The 17,744-nt window shown below is 37.8% G+C and overlaps 1 long non-coding RNA gene across 6 annotated transcripts in view; it reads right to left on the bottom strand.

Annotated features, from left to right (window-relative positions):
* Positions 1-17,083, bottom strand: part of LOC127803083 (uncharacterized) — a 32,454-nt gene extending 15,371 nt beyond the window's left edge. For 5 of the 6 annotated variants that reach the window (XR_008023449.1, XR_008023452.1, XR_008023450.1 and 2 more), the window contains exons 1-2: positions 16,673-17,083; positions 15,530-15,661 (exon numbers count right to left, since the gene is read on the bottom strand). This is a non-coding gene — a long non-coding RNA (uncharacterized LOC127803083). The remainder of the gene's footprint in view (positions 1-15,529; positions 15,662-16,672) is intronic. The other variant, XR_008023448.1, reaches the window with a different exon arrangement.
* Positions 17,084-17,744: the final 661 nt, after the last annotated feature.

Raw genomic sequence — 17,744 nt, 5'->3', positions numbered from 1 at the left:
TAGATAATAAAATAGTGGTTTTCATAATGATTATATGAAAATCAATCTCTACTATATGGATTTTGTGAATGAGAAAATGAATTTTTAATATATGAGTTTTAAAAGAAGGTATGAAAACCTATAGAAGAAATATTGAGTATGGTTGAGTGTGATTTGTTTCAAAATATATATTTGATAATCTCAACTTGCTTTCAAAAGAATCGAAATGAGAATTTGTTAAGTTTTTATTTTTTCAAAATGGATAGTCGACTATGTGGTTCATTCTGTTGACTATGTCTGAAAATAGTCGACTATGCTGTTAAGGATATTCAACTATGCATAAGAATAGTCGACTATACTGATTTGATCTATCGACTATTTAAGGCTTCTGTCGACTATTTTTGCATCTGTCGACTATCAGGTAAGGATAGTCGACTATGGATTTTCATCTGTCGACTATTTTTGTTCATAAAATTCAAAATCCTCTTCATATTTTTGCATCTGTCGACTATGTTTTTGCATCTGTCGACTATCAGGTAAGGATAGTCGACTATGGATTTTCATCTGTCGACTATTTTTGTTCATAAAATTCAAAATCCTCTTCATATTTTTGCATCTGTCGACTATGTTTATGTCTGTCGACTATGGAAAATTTGTGTTAGAAGATAGTCGACTATACTTTCTTGTTTGTCGACTATGTTTTGTTTTACTTGTAAAAATAGTCAACTATGCATTTTCTTCCGTCGACTATATCTTTTGCAGAAACTTATAACAGCTAGTTTTTGGCACATTTAATGCTTACCCAACCACCACAACGGTCGGATTTTTGGATCTATCTACCATCAACTATAAATATGGGTTGGGAGAATCGATTGAAGGTTGTTGGAAAACATTTAATATCTTCAACCACCAAGCTTTCATTTTTACATCGAGCGATCAATATCTTATCTCACTATATTTACATTTCTGAGGCTTTGTATACACTGTTACATTCATTGTAAGCCTAAATTTATCAGTTGGAGAGAGCTTGTAACTAAGAGTTTGTACTCTTAGACTCTCATTTTCATGATTACTGTAATTGTCCTAGAGTAAGCTAAAGGGCCCATTATATTGGGAGGTTTGTAAGTTTTTCCTAGTCACGGACTAGAGGACCTACTTGATTTAAGTAGAGGGTTTTAGTGGATGGTTTGAAAAATCCTTAATGAGAAGCTAAGGTAGTGGATTAGGCTTGGGTTAAGCCGAACCACTATAAATCCTTGTGTTTTCTTGTGCTTGTGTTCTTTGATATATTTATCTTTCCAAGCATTTCATTATTCCTCACTTGGTTAATATAATTATCTTTATTCATTTGTCATTTTTATGCTTTACGCTTTAAAACTCTAAAACCTCAATCTCTATCAAAAAGTTTTTCAAGTTCTATCAATTAAGTTTTTAAAATAACCAATTCACCCCCACTCTTGGTGTGTGCCATAGCACCTACCCGTTCCAACATCTTCAGGGGTCAAAATGATGTTTTAAGACTTGAGGGTCTTAAATGAAATTATGAAAAGTTCAGGGGTTAAGTAAAATGGACCAAAATGAGATAACCCAAAAGTTAAGGGGCCAAACTGTAATTTTTCAAAGTTTGGCCAATAGGATTCGACCATCAGGTCTCTGGTCGTTGATTTCAACCAATCCAACCATGGGGTTGTACAAGGCTTGGTTGAGAGACCAACTTTTGTAAAGAGGTTAGTCGAAAACAGTCATCATAACGGTCGGATTTCGAAGAAAAATCGACCAGCTTGCTAGTTGCGCAATGATGCCCCTGCAACTTGTTTTTTTGGTCAGTCAAGGCTCATTTAAGGTCGATCCAGGGGTGGGTGAAGCTCTTAAGGCAATGTGTTGCTCGGCCAAAGGCTTTTGGTAGCTCGAAAATGCCTATAAATAGGCGTTCATAAGTAGCCGAAAGTTAGGGTTTTTGGAGCTTCAAATCGGCCATGTTAATGAACGAATTGGATGTCCAAAATAAGGGTCTTTTGAAGCCCATGAGATGTAGATCATTTCTAGTAAGTTTGAACCATTTTGGTTGAGAGATGATGGAGATCCAAAGCCTCGTTGGAAAAACGAGATTAGCCAGAAAATGAGCTTGAGCAGTCTGAAAATGGCTTGGTTTGTGGGATTTTTTGGTATCATCTTGTAAAGGATGAAAAGGGGAAACCGTAGGTTCAAACGGGAGGTTAATCGGAGGTCAGAAGAAGGAGAACTCGCAATTAAACTAGAGCATGGCGCTGCTGCGGTGGAATTGGAGGAAGAAGATGACCGGCGCGTGCACTGCACACCCCAGCTAGGCCTCGCGAGTGGGGGCGCGTGAGGCCACGTCCGGGCTCCAAAAATTATGAAAAAAAATTCTAAATTCCTCTAAAATCGAGATCTAGGTCCTGTAAAAAAAGATTTGGATTTGGAGTTCTCGAGATCTCGATTTTAGCATCAAACATCCTTGTTTTACGTGAAAACGCAATATTCGGGTAAGTTCAGTATTTTTCCTTTGAATTTCATAGCATATAATGAATTGTTGTGAAGATAGATTTGAGGAAATGGTCCCGAGGTATTTATTGGAATTTTTTTAAAAGGAAAAATGAAGGAAAAAAGAAAATAAATGGAATATTGAGATATTTAGTAATAAAATATCATTTTCATGTTTGAGGAAATCGAGATGATGTGATGGGTGCAACTTTTGAAAGTTGGCACGAGAATCGAGGCGGGGCATGCATATTGAGGCAATTCACGCTTTTCGAGAAAATGCAAGTTTATCTCAAAATGTGAGTTTTCCTATCCTAAGTATGATTTGGTGAGTGATTTTTTCACAAGAACTTATATTTATTATATGATTGTTTAAATGCATGCTATTTATGAATGCAATGCTCATTTTGTCATATTGCATTGAAAGTCGTGATATTTGCATGATACGATATTATTGTCATATTAATATTTGTGCATGAGAATAGGATGTCACCCCTAGAGTGTAGCCGTAATTCCCCAAGAACGTTGAGGGAATAACGTTAGGCTTATCCTATTGAGGTTCGAGATTTGCCTTGAATTCCTAGCCAGGCTTGCAGGCCAGGGAAGTTACACTAAGGGCAAATGTTATTCATGTTATTGCATCATGCATTCATATATATGTTTTTGGACCCTCACTTGAAGTTTCATCTTCTAATGGGTTATGCCCCTGGAACATTCAACGTTCTAGTTGAGACTTGCAATTTAAGCAAGAAGCAGGTTGAGATATGACGGCACGTGATGGCGTGGCCGATGGATTCAACAGATGGTTCCAAAAATTTATCTATCCATATATGTTTCAGATGAGAAAAGTAATGGCTATGTATTCGAGGTTTCATATGATTTGCACCTAGGGTGTTTAGATGTTATCTCGAGAAACGTGTCCTAATGTATTTATGTATTTGAGGATATGATGGTAATATATGGTACGAATTTTTATATTGATTTAAATATAGTGAGTTGATTATGTACCATATCAGGTTTCGATTATTGTTTTCGCATTGTTAATGATTTGCTGGGGGGTTTCCCTTTGACATACGGCATTTAATGTATGAGAAATTTATAAGGAAAGGGAATATGTATGTATACAATGGGCCCCAACATAGTGGCACGCCCTTCGATGGGACGGGGGTCTGGGACCCAGGGTCTAATTTGCTTAGTGAACTGCTAAGGAGACGATCAGATGCTGAAGATTTGGGGCAACTAGTAGGGTCTGTACCTTGTGGGGAGGTCTAAATTCCAATGGTCTAAGATGCGAGATGTGCCACTAGCTGTGATTGATAGAGGCTGGAAGCCTCATGAACCGAAATGAGATGGATTGAATATAGATTGTGTGTCCTATTTAAGGATTGCATTGGGGTTTATAGTCATTTTGGGAATAGGTGACACGACGAATGGTGCAAGACTCGAGGAATAGAATACCTCAGTGTCTAGTATGGCAATGGAATCATGAGATGGAAATGTTGGGTGGCTCAAAGGGAAAGCTACCTGACGTATGAAATGGAAAGAAAAGATGCATGCTCGTGAGCTGTGTAGGCGCTACCTATGAGGTGATGGAATCACTAGGCCATGATGAAGGCCTAGAAAGAATGTTATTATAGAAGGAGTTAGACTCATGGCAGCGACATGAATGATAGTTCTTAGAGGACTACAATGAGACCATGTAGTTTTCACCCGGGACGTACCCGTGTGAGGGTCGACATATGATGTAGGAGTAAACCTACCATATGATGGGGGTGATGATGAGAGTTGTGTGCCGGCTGACGGAAAGAGTAGTACTTAGAAAGAACTAATTTAATGGTTGGGTGCCGATAGTCAACTGGATCTGAAGAACGAAATGTGAGAGTCAGTGGATTCTCGATATGAGATTTCAGGTAGTGGAGCATGACTGGTCCAAAGGCTTGACCGATGAGTTCTGAAATGGTAGTCTTAACTCAAAGTAAAGTTCGGGTACTGAAAAGGAAAGAGTTGGTTGATGGGTCGTATCGATCGTAAAGGAATGATAAGGAGACCTAGTCAATAGAGGTTTTGACTACGGTTTAGTATGCCAAATAGACCTGCAGAATCGGGTAAAGTTGTCGGTAGTCAGACCCGACGAGGAGAGCTTAAAAGCACTATGATGAATGGTGGATAGAAATCCATAGTGGCAAAGGAAATCGAGTTTTTTGAAGATGATTGGAACCGGATATTGTGATATGATTTGGGATCTTAAGGAAAATCGGTTTGAGATTCTTGAGGAATTTCTTGAAAGAATTGATTAAGGATCTAGGGATTCGTGATGGAACTTTAGAGTTTTCAAAGGAAGAAATCCAGCGAGGATTGGAGTATCGTAGGTGACGTAAGTACCTATTTGCTCTAGCTGGTAGCATAGCTATGGACTGATGTCTTGAAGATTGTGCGAATCTTTGACATGATTGAGAAAATCAAGTAATGGCAGATGTGACAAGATGATGGGTCGTAGTAGGAGAAGGCTGCAGACCCAAATTAATTGAGGATCCGAGATTTTCGATTTTTGGAGAATGGAACTCTCGTATGGCTAGACGGTTTGTCTAAGTAGCCTTGCTGGGCAAATTGAGAGATGTATCGCTAAGTGATGTCAGCAAGTTATGGAAATAAGGAGCTGTCGAGATGCGAGATAGGCACTTGCGGTTAGTGAAAAGCCGTAAGAACAATTGGAAAATAGTAGGATATATTCTTGGAAGATTTATCGAGATTATTTCTAAATGATGATTTCCAATGATAGCTTGAGGTTATAGAATGATTAGCCATGTGCGGCTTAATTGAGGATGTAAATTATTAAGCTTTGAAAGAGGTGATAATTAAGAATCGATATCTTTTACCTCAAATTTGATGAGTTATTGAACAACTGTAAGAGGTTGGGATATTTTTTATGATTGATGTGCGATTGAGGTTAAAATATGGGATTGAGGCATTCCAAAAAATGACAATGGAGTCGTGATTTGATGACTTGACCAATTTACCATCTACATTGAAGTCGTGTTGGTAATTGTGCCTATTGATAGTATATTGGTGTACTCCTCGGATAGGGAGATGCATGAGGAACATTGAGGATAATGTTAAGGAACATCACGATTGATGTTGTGAGCAGGATTGGCTTGCTAGGTAGTAAGCAGACCGTGAAAGAAATGATGAGAGCATGAGGATGAGAGCATGAGGCTCTATGTTGGTGATCGTGAAATCAAAGTTGATTGTCATAAGCACCATGAGGATTCGAAAGTTTCGAAAAGTAAGATGTCCTAATAGATTTCGAGGGATGAGCCAAATGTTTTTAATAGAGGACGGTTCGAGGAAAGGTTGGAAATCTAAGTGAATGTAACTCCGAAAAGGATAGAGGATCCATGAGATTTGGAGATTTAGACTAGTATTGATGAAAGTATCAGAAGTGACGGGAGTCGGGTCAATTACAACTCTCGGAGACGGGACAAGGAGGCTCTAAAATGACGATAACACGATGGGTGTGTGGCTTGTAACAGCGGATCTGAACCCAGGGACCAAGGTATGAAGGCTAGTAATGAGCTTATGATTAACGTACCGGGGCGGCAAGTAATATGACTCTCGGTATGGGTCAGGGACTCAGGATCTAAGTTGCTTAGTGTACTGCCAAGGTGATGGTCAGATGTCAAAGTTTAGGTACCACCGTGAATGTTATGGTTTGACTAGGATCCAAGTTCCAATGGACCGGAGCTTTGTGATAGGATCCCTACTTGTCTATGAAATGATTGAAAGTTTTTGAAGTTGGCAAACTATTGTCAGGGGTTCTAATAAGGGACTTCCTGAAATAGTTGTCTATGATAGGACTCGGGAAAAGAGTCAAATGAGAATAAATTGTTGGGTGCAGTGAGAGCTTGTGATAGCTCAAATGAGCGGGTTGCATGTTAGTGCAACATAACCAAATGATGGCGTGTGGATCATGCCAAGGGACAAAAGGAACTACCCGATTTATGACTTGGAGCTAGTAAAAGTGGTGTGTGCTCTCGAAGTTATGGAGACACTACCGAAATGAAATGGTGGGATATTTTGATGTGCTCACAAACCACGAGGAGCCTGAGGTATGAGTTCTCGCAGAAGGAGCTGAACGAGAGGTAGCGACGATTGATGGAGTTCCTTAAGGACTACCGCTGCACTACTTTGTATCACCGGGCACGTGGCTGAGAGGTGCTAACGCAGGACCTGGTGGATAGCTGTGAGTGTCAGATGATGTTGGAGGCTTGTTGGCCTGCTGACTATGATGGTAGTGCCAAAGGGATCATCTATTTTTTTATGGCTAGCCTGATTGTTTAGCTGGATCTAGTGAACGAGATACAAAAGGCATGTGTGGTTGACAAGTGTACTTGTCTATGGAATGATGATATGGCCAGCCCAAGGGTTATGATTTTTGAAATGTGAGATGGCATTCTCAAACGTTTTGAGGTAGGATGTGCGTGCCTAGAATGATGAAAGATGTGTGGTCGTCTAAAATGAGCCACAACAAGAAATTATGTGAATGACACTGTATGCTTGTAAGCATTGGACATGTAAGGAATGCAAACAAATGTGTTTGTTGAGGATCAAATAGATATTTGATTTGAGGTATTCAAGTAATAAGCTATGTTATATCTTAGTTACCTGACGGTCAAATGAAAATTTTGAGACCAAAATTTCTTTAAGGAGGTGTGAATGTAATACCCGAGAAATTCTAAAGGACTCAAGGGTAATTTATCTTGGGGCAAAAATAGAATTTAAGGATAAATTGAGGGTATAACGGTAATTTATTACCATATAGATGACCGAATCAACTACCGGGAGTGTCCTGAAGCCGAGATGCCAAAAGAAAATGATGTGACATTAACGAGCACCCCGAGATAGGATTTATGGTGCCGAAAGAAATGACATCGGGAACGATTTTTGGTATAGCAAAAAGGCAGCTGCCAATTAGGCTGCAAAATCGAATTGTTATAAGCGACTTCTCAGAAGTCAACAGAAGCTCGATGGGGCTTCAATTTTTCATGAGGAACAACCCTTCAGAGGTTTCAGGAAAAAACGAATGGGTTTAGGGCCAAAATGAAGATTCGGGCCTAAGTGCAGTTTTTGAAAATTGCTAGAAGGAGGCCAAAACAATATTTTTTTAGGACTTGAGGGTTTTGAAAGCAATTATAAAAAGTTCAGGGGTTAAGTGAAAAGGGCCAAAATGAGAATAGCCGAAAGTTAAAGGGCTAAGTGCAAATTCATCAAACTTTGGCCATGGATATCCGACCAAGGCACGAGCGGTCGCTGACCGTGGATTTCGACCGCAGGGATTGCAAGAGGATGGTCAGAGGAGCATTCTTTGTAAAGGGGTTGGCCGGCAACAACCACCGTAATGGCCAGAAAATCGAGAAAAGTGATCGGAAGTTTGGCCATTTTGTCGCAGTCTGCAAATCGATTTTGGTGGTCGAATAAGGCTGTTTTACGGCGATATAAGGTAGGGTTTAGCTGCTAAGGCAATGGTTTGGCCGATGTCGGGCATTTGGTCGCTCGAAATGGCCTATAAATAGGCGTCTATGGTGGCCGATTCTAAAGCAAATTGAAGCTCCAAATCAAGGCTCTTTCCGAATCAATTGAGAGTCAAAACCATAGACCTTTGTTGCCCATGGCTTGAAGAAGAAATCTGGAGATTTTGATGCATTTTGGTGAAGGTTTGAAGGCGATTCGTAGCTCGCCGAAAAGAGGGAGGCGAACGATCAGCCGAGGCTTTAACCCTCCGATTGACGGCCTTTGGGTTGTCCTTTCAAGGCTAAAGAAGGACCATGTTGATCAACTAGACAAAAGGAAGAGCTTGGTGGAAGAAACCAACATCGTCGACATGGCCGGCGCCTGAGAAGGTGACCGGCGCATAGGCCACACACGCTAGTCAACAAGCGCAGCCCACGCACCTGCGCGTGTGAGCGCGTGGGGCCTCCGAAAATTTTGGGAAAAGTTCCCAAAAATCTAGAAAAATGTTTTATGGAGGCCCGTGCAAAAATATTTGGGTTTGGGATTCCTGGTGTCTCGATTTTAACATCAAAGAGCCTCGTTTTGTGTGAAAATGCAACATCCGGGTAAGTTCAGTATTTTTCCTTTGAAGTTCATACTCTATGATGAATGGTTGTGAAGATAGATTTGAGGAAATGGTCCCGAGGTAGTTATTGGGATTTTTAGAAGAGGAAAAATGAAAGAAAATGAAGGAAAAAAAGAACAAATAGAATATTGAGATATTTAGTAATAAAATATCATTTTTATGATTGAGGTGATCGAGACGATGTGATTAGTGCAACTTTTGAGAGTTGGCATGAGAATCGAAGTCAAGGCACGCATAATGAAGTGATGCGCGCTTTTGAGGTGTCTTGATCTTTGGGCAAAGGCGAGTGGTTTTCTCACAAGAACTTATATTTATGATATGATTGCTTATATGCATGCTATTTATGAATGCAATGTTCATTTTGTCATATTTCATTGAAAGTCGTGATATTTGCATGGCACGATATTATTGTCATATTGATATTTGTGCATATGAATGGTGTTGGAAATGTATGCCCTAAAGACACATTTTGTTTAATTTATGGTAATGATGTTTCTTTTATTCAGTTTATGGCACATATATTGTTTGCATTTAATTGTTGGAAAAGTGTCCATGCGATTAAGTAAGTGATTCATGTGATGGGTCGTTCTTCACAGTTAGGCATGAATCATGGGTACTTAATAAGCAAGAAAATATTACTCTTGATCTTTTGATAGAACTGGGCATTCTATCATGATAAGATCATTGTGCAATAGATCCTAATGGAGGATGGCTTGCCTTAGCCAGTAAACAGTCCGTTTACTCTAATTGTACAAGCGCATTCGGAATGCGTAGAGTGGACATGTGATAGAAGCTGATGACAAAGTACTAATTATCATGGAGCTAGTCTATCACTGCTACTACGTGGACGAGTACTCTAATACTTGAGTATTAGTTGGTGGTCTAGTGAACCTAGAGCTATATTCTTAGATTCACTGTAGGTGAGGTCTATCAAAGATCAATAACCTTTTGAGTTGGGAGTATGGTTTCTAATTAGCTAAGACAGACTGATACAAGATAGTTTCTGTGATTCACCCCCTTGTGATTGTCCAAGAATAATCAAATAATCCGGGGCCCTGGGAACGTGACTTAAGAGTGTGTGCTTCTGGGTAGCTCCCAGTGATAAGCAAGTACATTCGAGTAGTCACGGATTATTGGACTAGTGATCTAAGGATGGTAGAAATCATTTAGAGAGGTGTTAGTACATTATTCCTTTCTAAATGATGGGTGTTACGCAGAGGGGTATTTTCGTCATTACACTAGTAGGTCAAAGACATTACATATGCAGAATTATTCGTGGGGTCAATGTTACCATATGGTGATAGTTGGAATACTTAGAATGACAAAATATAACTACTAGGTAGCAGGGATATTTTGGTCATTTTAGTAGCCGCGAATAATTTATCTTTTGGTCCCCGGGGTAGCTCGATATAACTCATGTATTATTTAATACATTTGGCTTGTTGGATGAATTACATAAAGAGAGAATTATTTTATTCAGAATGGTCCATAATTAATTGGGCTAGAATAAAATAATAGTTCATTAGGTTTTAATTAATTAATTGGGCTAACCCAATTAGAAAATTAATTAAATGGACTTGGCCCATTAGGGTTTGGCCCACTAGGGTTTTAACCCTAGGGTTCTCCCTATATATATCTCTCTTTGCTTGTTTTTCATCTAAGGTCGTTTTTGCTCTTCTTCACCGGAAAGAGAGGCCACGAGTTCGAGTCATACTCCGGAAGATCGAAAGATTGCCTTTGAGTTCTGATGCGAAGGAGCCGAAGGATTGCAGGACAGCTGTCGTTTCCACTACGAGAAGAAGTTCCCGCTCATCCTACTCCAATCGCTCCATTCCGTCCGGTAATCCGCCGAAAAAGTAAGTCTCCTAGATTCTAATCAATACGAGAAACGTTTTTTGATTAAAACGCTTCCGTTGCATGCTTTTTATCCTCGTTTATGATCCTACAAATGGGATGTCGCCCCCAGAGTGTAGCCGTATTTCCCCTAGGGCATTGAGGGAATAACGTTAGACTTATCCTACAAAGGTTCGGGATTTGCCTAGGATTCTTAGCCGGGCTGGTGGGCTTGGGAAGTTACATTAAAGGGTAAAAATGTTGTTCATGTTATTGCATCATGCATTCATATATAAGTTTTTGAACCCTTACTAGAAGTTTCATCTTCTAATGGGTTATGCCCCTGGAACATTCAACGTTCCAGTTGAGACTTGCAGTTTAAGCAAGGAGCAGGTTGAGATATGATGGCACGTGATGGCGTGGCCGATGGATTCAGCGAGCTAACTCGAATATATTTTAGCTAATGCTTTATTGATGATTAGTCTTGTTAGAATATTATGGATTCTTCATGTATTAAGGCTGTTAAAGATATGATGTAATATATGGTACAAATCTTTTATGATATAATATAAGGTGAATTCAGGTATGTACCATATCAGGTTTCGATTATCGCTTCCGCATTTTTAATGATTTCCTGGGGGGGTTCCCTTTGACATATGACATTTGATGTATGAGAAATATATAAGGAAATGGATTATGTATGGATACGATGGGCCCCAGCATAGTGACACACCATCTGAGAAAGCAGGGTGTTACAATGGAGACTACGTCTTCCACCATGATAAGAACTAGACCCAAAACGTGATGTTGTTTGCGTTCTTCTTACCCTTGGCGGGGTATAACTTGCGAAACTCCTTGTAGTCGCCGAGGAGGATGTTCATATGGAAATTGAAGGTCATGAACTTTGCGACCAGTTGTTGCACGTCTTAGATCATTACGCGAGTCTACCAAAGAAGAAGAACATGTAAAGCACTCAAGGAGGAAAAATTGGAAATTGTGGCTATTGTTGCCAAAATACAACAATTGAAATTTGTAATGTGAGAGTGCTGGAGCCTAGACAGAGTGAGGTGGACAACTGGCAGGGGTTTGTTGGTGGAGATGGGTGTTAGGTAACTCTGGTCTGCGATATCCTTGCTGGGGTCACAGACGGACCTCTGAGGGGACTTTCGGTAATGGGTTTCTCCATCAGATAATGGTCTCTTAGGCACTCGAGGCGTAACTGCACTCACAAGAATAGGTCAGAAGGTATGCGAGGATTCCTCACCCACGTATGCCTTCTGATGCTTAAGTGAGTACATGTAAGAAAATAGTGCAATAAGTAAAGAAACAACACTATCATTGAACACAAGATAGTTGTACCTTACCCGACAAAAGAGGGTTAATCATTGTAAGGTTGCAGGATACTGGGATGGACCTTCACATTAGTAGCACTCGAATGGGCTTAAGAGGAATCCCCCTTGGGGAGCCCTCCGGAAGAAGGTGGGCCTCACTACGGGTTTATCATTGGGAACTATAATGGAAAGTTATGGGGGACATATGTGTATGCAGACTATATGTTTATCATTGGGAACTATATGGAAAGTTATAGGGGACAAAGTCATGGAGGTGGGGCCTGCTATAAGCTTAGAAGACCAGTCACATTACAAAAGTACGTAAGCGTATTATAAAAGTACTCACCCACAGAGTCATATATTCTGGCCACAATGTGAGCATATAGGCCATATATATGTATATATTCACCTACTGGTGTTAATAATATATAACTTGGGAAGACACGAGGCAAGAGACTAGGTAAGAGAAAGCTTGGCAAAAGAGGCTGGACAAAGAGAAAAGCCTGACAAGAATAAGTCTCGCCAAGAGACCTCGGCCAAAGGTCTTCCTAAGAGACCTCACTGAGGTCTTGCCGAGAGGCCTCGCCAAGAGGAGACACGACGAGGAGGGCCACCCCTGGAAGAAACCCAGGTGGCTGCCGAAAGGCTAATGGCTAACGGTAAGTTCGCAGCCACCACCGAGAGCTGAGCCGCTACTGTCGAGAAAGGCGCAACTTGAAAGTAAACAATGATCGCTACGGGGCAAGCAGCGTAGTTCAAAATTTTTGAACCTTACCCCGATCCCGGCGATTGGATCAACGTCGAAATTAAACAATTACATACATAATAAAGTAAATCTAACCTTTAGATTTTTAAGTCGTTTGCGGATTCAAACCATCCAAGTGTCCGGCCTTTAACTTGTGATACGTGGCACGCGTCCGTTGGCGAGGAAAGCGGAATGAGAGTGCTAGCTCCTTCTCTTAACAAGGCTTATGAATGGACGGGAAAAGAATCGATTTTCAACTCTTGAAAACCAACAAAAATAAATGGTTTAATTTGGGTATCCCATAAAGGACTATTTATATAAAAGCAACCTTCTAGGGTTTCCCAAACCCTAATGGACATGGATTGGGCTAGCCTATTAATCCTAGTCCAACTAGAAATTAAGTGGCCCAAATCCATTTACAAAATATTTGACCCAAATCTAATTTAAGCCCAAATATTTAATATTTAATATTTGGCCCAAATCTAATTTAGCCCAAATATAATATTTATTTTTTAATATTTGACCCAAATTTAATTTAGCCCAAATATTTAATTTAATTTAATATTTGGCCCAAATATTTTATTTAGCCCAAATATTAAATTAAGCCCAAATTATTAAGTTAGAAACTTCTTTCTAATTTAATCATTAAATTAGAAACTTCTTTCTAATTTAATCAATTGTTATTTTTAGGAAACTCTTTCCTTTATGATGACCCCTCGTCACATCGACGTCATTACATCTGTTTGTTCTTTTCCCGTGAAAACCTACGACGGCACAACTTCTTACCGAAGTGTCTCACGTCCCACTTAACCATACGTCCGCTTTCCTAGTTTAAGCCAGGGACCGTGCCTATTGCGTATGACTCATTAGGCTCCCGAATATGTTGACAATGTGTTGGTACAAACACATAAGACAAGATTGGCCTCTAGCAAGGCATCATGCCTACCCAATTATTCAAAAAGATTCATAATCCGCAAATAACCTTTCACGAGCATGGTTATTGTGTAATACGATCCTCTCGTCAATGTATCTTATGTGATCTCAAGTATGGCACTGTGTTGCTTGATAACGATCACATGAGTTTTCTTCGGTCTTCCAGATATCTTCAGTTAATTAGAAAGTAAATCAATAACTCCTTATTGATCTCTTTCACCATGGCCATGGATTTAAAGTGAATATCCACCGAAGGCGCCTTAGATACATCATCCTCTATCAAGGGATAGACGAGTCCCATTTTGGCTATGCACCCATCTCCATAAGCCTCACGATATACCCAACGATCGCCCACATGCAGCCTTTGTCTAGGCCCATCGAAACGATGTCAAAGCATACCGGTCTTCTTACACTACAACAAATTTTGCTTTTCTCTACGAAATTTTTCGTAGTTAAAAATTCAATTTTCGTAGCAAAAACTAATTAGCTACGAAATTTTATTCGTAGCACGAATCGTAGCCAAAGCCTCGTAACTAATAGTATTTAGCTACGATTTAAGATTTCATAGAGAATAATACACTTTTCACTACGATCAGGTAAACGTAGAGAGAGCATTGGTTTTTTGCTACGACATATATCGTAGCTAATTATATTGATTTTTGTAGGTGATGATGTTAATTTTCGTAGTTGATGATGTCAATTTTCGTAGCAAATAACATAACTTTTACTACGAATGTCAAATTGTAAATAAAACAATTATTTTTAACTACAACAAATCGTAGGTAATCATATCAATTTTCGTAGCAAATTGATTTTCACATACCAATTTTCGTAATAAATTTTGTAGCAAATTAATTTTCAAATACCAATTTTCGTAACAAATTAATTTTCTCTAATTAATTTTCTCTACCAATATTTTTTTAATCAAAACTTAAATTTTCATAGTTAATTCTATACACAACTAATAAACCATTACGATAACTAAATTCAATTTCATAGCAAAAAAAAAATTCATTTTTTTTAGAATAATATTTTTCTCTAAACCAACACCAACCTTTACAATTTAGACAAAATTTAAAACACAATACATAACTTCAAAATCTTTCAATTAACCACATAAAATAAAATTATGTTAGCCACAATCTTCAACTATTTTGAACATGGCTAGTACATAAAACCAATTCATGTAATGATAGTAATATTAAATCCTAAAATGAAAATAGTTAAAAATTTGATACAATATGAAAATTTATCTCTAAGCATCTTTCTTTATTGCTTTCATCCTCTGCTACTTACGCATCGCAAGAACTTGGAAAACAAAAGTCAATATAAATCAAAGGTGTTAGTGTATAAAAATCCATGCATGTATTGAAATTTCCTAAATTCTAAAGCTAGATTGGAGTTAAGCAGAAAGATGTATGGAGAATATGTAGCTTATTCAAGAAATAATAAGGCCTGGACTTGGGGATTTCAATATAAGCATTTCATTGGAGTCCTTAAATTTTTTAATAAAGTAATTCAATCCCTCTTATGAAACTGGAAAAACACAACTGGAAAGATCAAAAACTGCCCCAACCGGAAAGATTAAGAAATTGCCCCAACCGGAAAGATCAAGAAACAGGGAAAATGCAAGGCATATATGAAACTATACCTAACAGGAATTTTTCTAAAATTCTGTTCACAACAACAAATCACATCAAATTCAACAAAAATCATGAACACAGCAATCCTAAACAGAAAAAATCACAACAAAGATCTATTCACAGCAACAAACCACAACAAAAGATCTATTCACAGCAACAAACCACAATAAAAATCAACAAATGACAATAACTAAAATTTCTGTTCATAGAAACTCTAAACATCAAAAATCACAACAAAGATCTACTCACAGCAACAAACCACAACAAAAATCAACAAATCACAGTAACTAAAATTTATGTTCACAACACTCTAAACATCAAAAGTCACAAGAACTAAACAGTAACCTAGACAAAAAAAAAATCACAAAACAAAATATGTTCACAACAAGAATTATGTTAAGAAAAGGAATAAAATAGCATTCAAATGACTTACCATGAGAAATTATTCAGTAGCGTCAAAATCATTTGCCAATGTTGTTGCTTCTATTGTCCCTATGGATAACCTTTTTGTTGCTTTTAGGTTGGTTTTCGAGCGATTGCTGAAGCTCTTGTATAAGTGTGTTATCTGCAATGGCAAATGAATATTTAATAGTAAGAGAAATCAATACTCTTATGAATGTAGTCAAAATAAGTAATTAATTAATTACCCACTGTTTAAACCATTAAGGAAAATGTTCTTTTTGGCTTTTATCAAGATTTACTCCATTTTCAGCCACAAGCTTCCTGTTGTGAATTCTAATTATAGGACTTGCTCAAATATTCAGTCAACCAATACATTAATCAATTGGTCTAATATTTTGGTTACAAGTATCACTAGAATTGGTCTAATGCATACATTGATTCAAAAGTGGTCTAATAATACATCAATTGGAGTAATACATCAATTGGTCTAATGATATTTTGAGAAATAATTAACTGGTAGCTAATTAATCTAGATGTGCCCAAGGATCAGGGATTACAAACTACATCAGCAGTAAATCATAACATGAATAAGAGAGAGTAAAAGTAATTATCCTTGAGTTTACTAGCATAACTGGTGGATTTGAACAGATGTCAACTTAAGTATAGAATTAAATACTCAACTTAAGTATAGAACTAAATTCTCTAGAATCCAACTAATTACACTGTTGTATTACTTCAACTGGGTAAATTTTTGTCATAATCTAATACGGATAAAACTTTGCTAATTACACTGTAATCCAACTAATTACACTGTTGTATTACATTGTTTATGTTTAACCATTGCAATTATTCTATAGCAGATGAAGTAAATATATTTGCATTTCTTATTCTTTAATTTCCAAACACGAAATAATTAACTGATTTGATGGAATATGTACATGTGTATATATATATACATACACACACAGACTGTCAAATTAACTAAACGATTGTACACACAGAGTGTACAAGAGTGATCAGATCACTGTTATTAGGCATTTTATCAAACACATGGTGTGCTTGTACAACTAAAACATAAACAAGGAATTCAAGCAATAAGGGCAAAACCAATTTAGGGAAAAAATAAAAGAATCAATTCTGGACATAGATTTATACAAGGAGGAAAAGCACAAACCATATTCATGGACGTTGCTAGAGTTGAATCAGGAGACTATGGAGATGCTTCCGGAGGAGTCTTGAAGCGAGTCATAGAGAAGGAGAGGGTTTCCACAGAATCGCGGATGGGGAAGAAACAGATTCCGGGGAAGAATCGCGGATGGGGAATAAAATAGAATTCGCTGGGACATGGGATTGAAGGCTTTGGATTTGGATGTGGCAGGGATGAAGAGTTGGTTATTCGCTATGATTGAAGGCTTTGAATTTGGATTCGGCGGGGATAGGCGGCTGGTTCTTCGCTGGGATTGAAGGCTCTAGAGTGGGTTTGCACAAGACGAGGGTGAGAAAAGGGTTTGCAAGAGAAGAACACAGGGCTTGCACAAGAGCTTCTGGGTTTGCACGATACAGTGAAAAATTAGAGGAATTTCGCTAAAACATTTGGAGTGATTTTGCTACAGTGAAAGTTTGGAGGTTAATTTGAAAATTTGGAGTAATTTCGTGTAAAAAAATTGTTTTATTTTTTATTAGTTTTAATTTCAAAAAATTATATTTATCATTTAACTACAATTTAATAATTTTATTGTAAAATCTTATTTTTTAACTACACAATTTAATATCGTAGATAAAATTTTTGTATTAAAAAATTATATTTGATGGTAAAAAATTTAACTCATTTAAATTGTCTACAATTTAAAAATTATGTAGCAAAATATTAATTTTTAACTACGAAATTTATAGTGTAGATAAAATTTTCGTAGCTAAAAACAATATTTGGTGGAAAAATTTTAGCCTCTTTAAATTGTCTACAATTTAATAGTTTTGTAGCAAAATGTTAACATTTTGTTACGAAATTTATTACGTAGAAAAAAAATCGTAGCGAAAAGATAATTTTGTTGTAGTGTTATGAAATGACCGTGACAACCTCAGGTCCAAAGATTAGTTACACACATCTCGTATGAGAATTCCATCAACATATAACCAAAATGAATTCTCATGGCAAGTCATGTCTAGTGACACGTTCTACAACATTGGCCACCTATGTACTTGTTTAGGCATCCCCATGCCTATGGGTGTGAGACCCCCATTGCTAT

Source organism: Diospyros lotus, chromosome 6 (assembly GCF_014633365.1).
Source record: "Diospyros lotus cultivar Yz01 chromosome 6, ASM1463336v1, whole genome shotgun sequence".
In the NCBI taxonomy this organism is placed as follows: domain Eukaryota; kingdom Viridiplantae; phylum Streptophyta; class Magnoliopsida; order Ericales; family Ebenaceae; genus Diospyros; species Diospyros lotus.
This window is presented reverse-complemented; position numbering and strand designations above follow the sequence as displayed.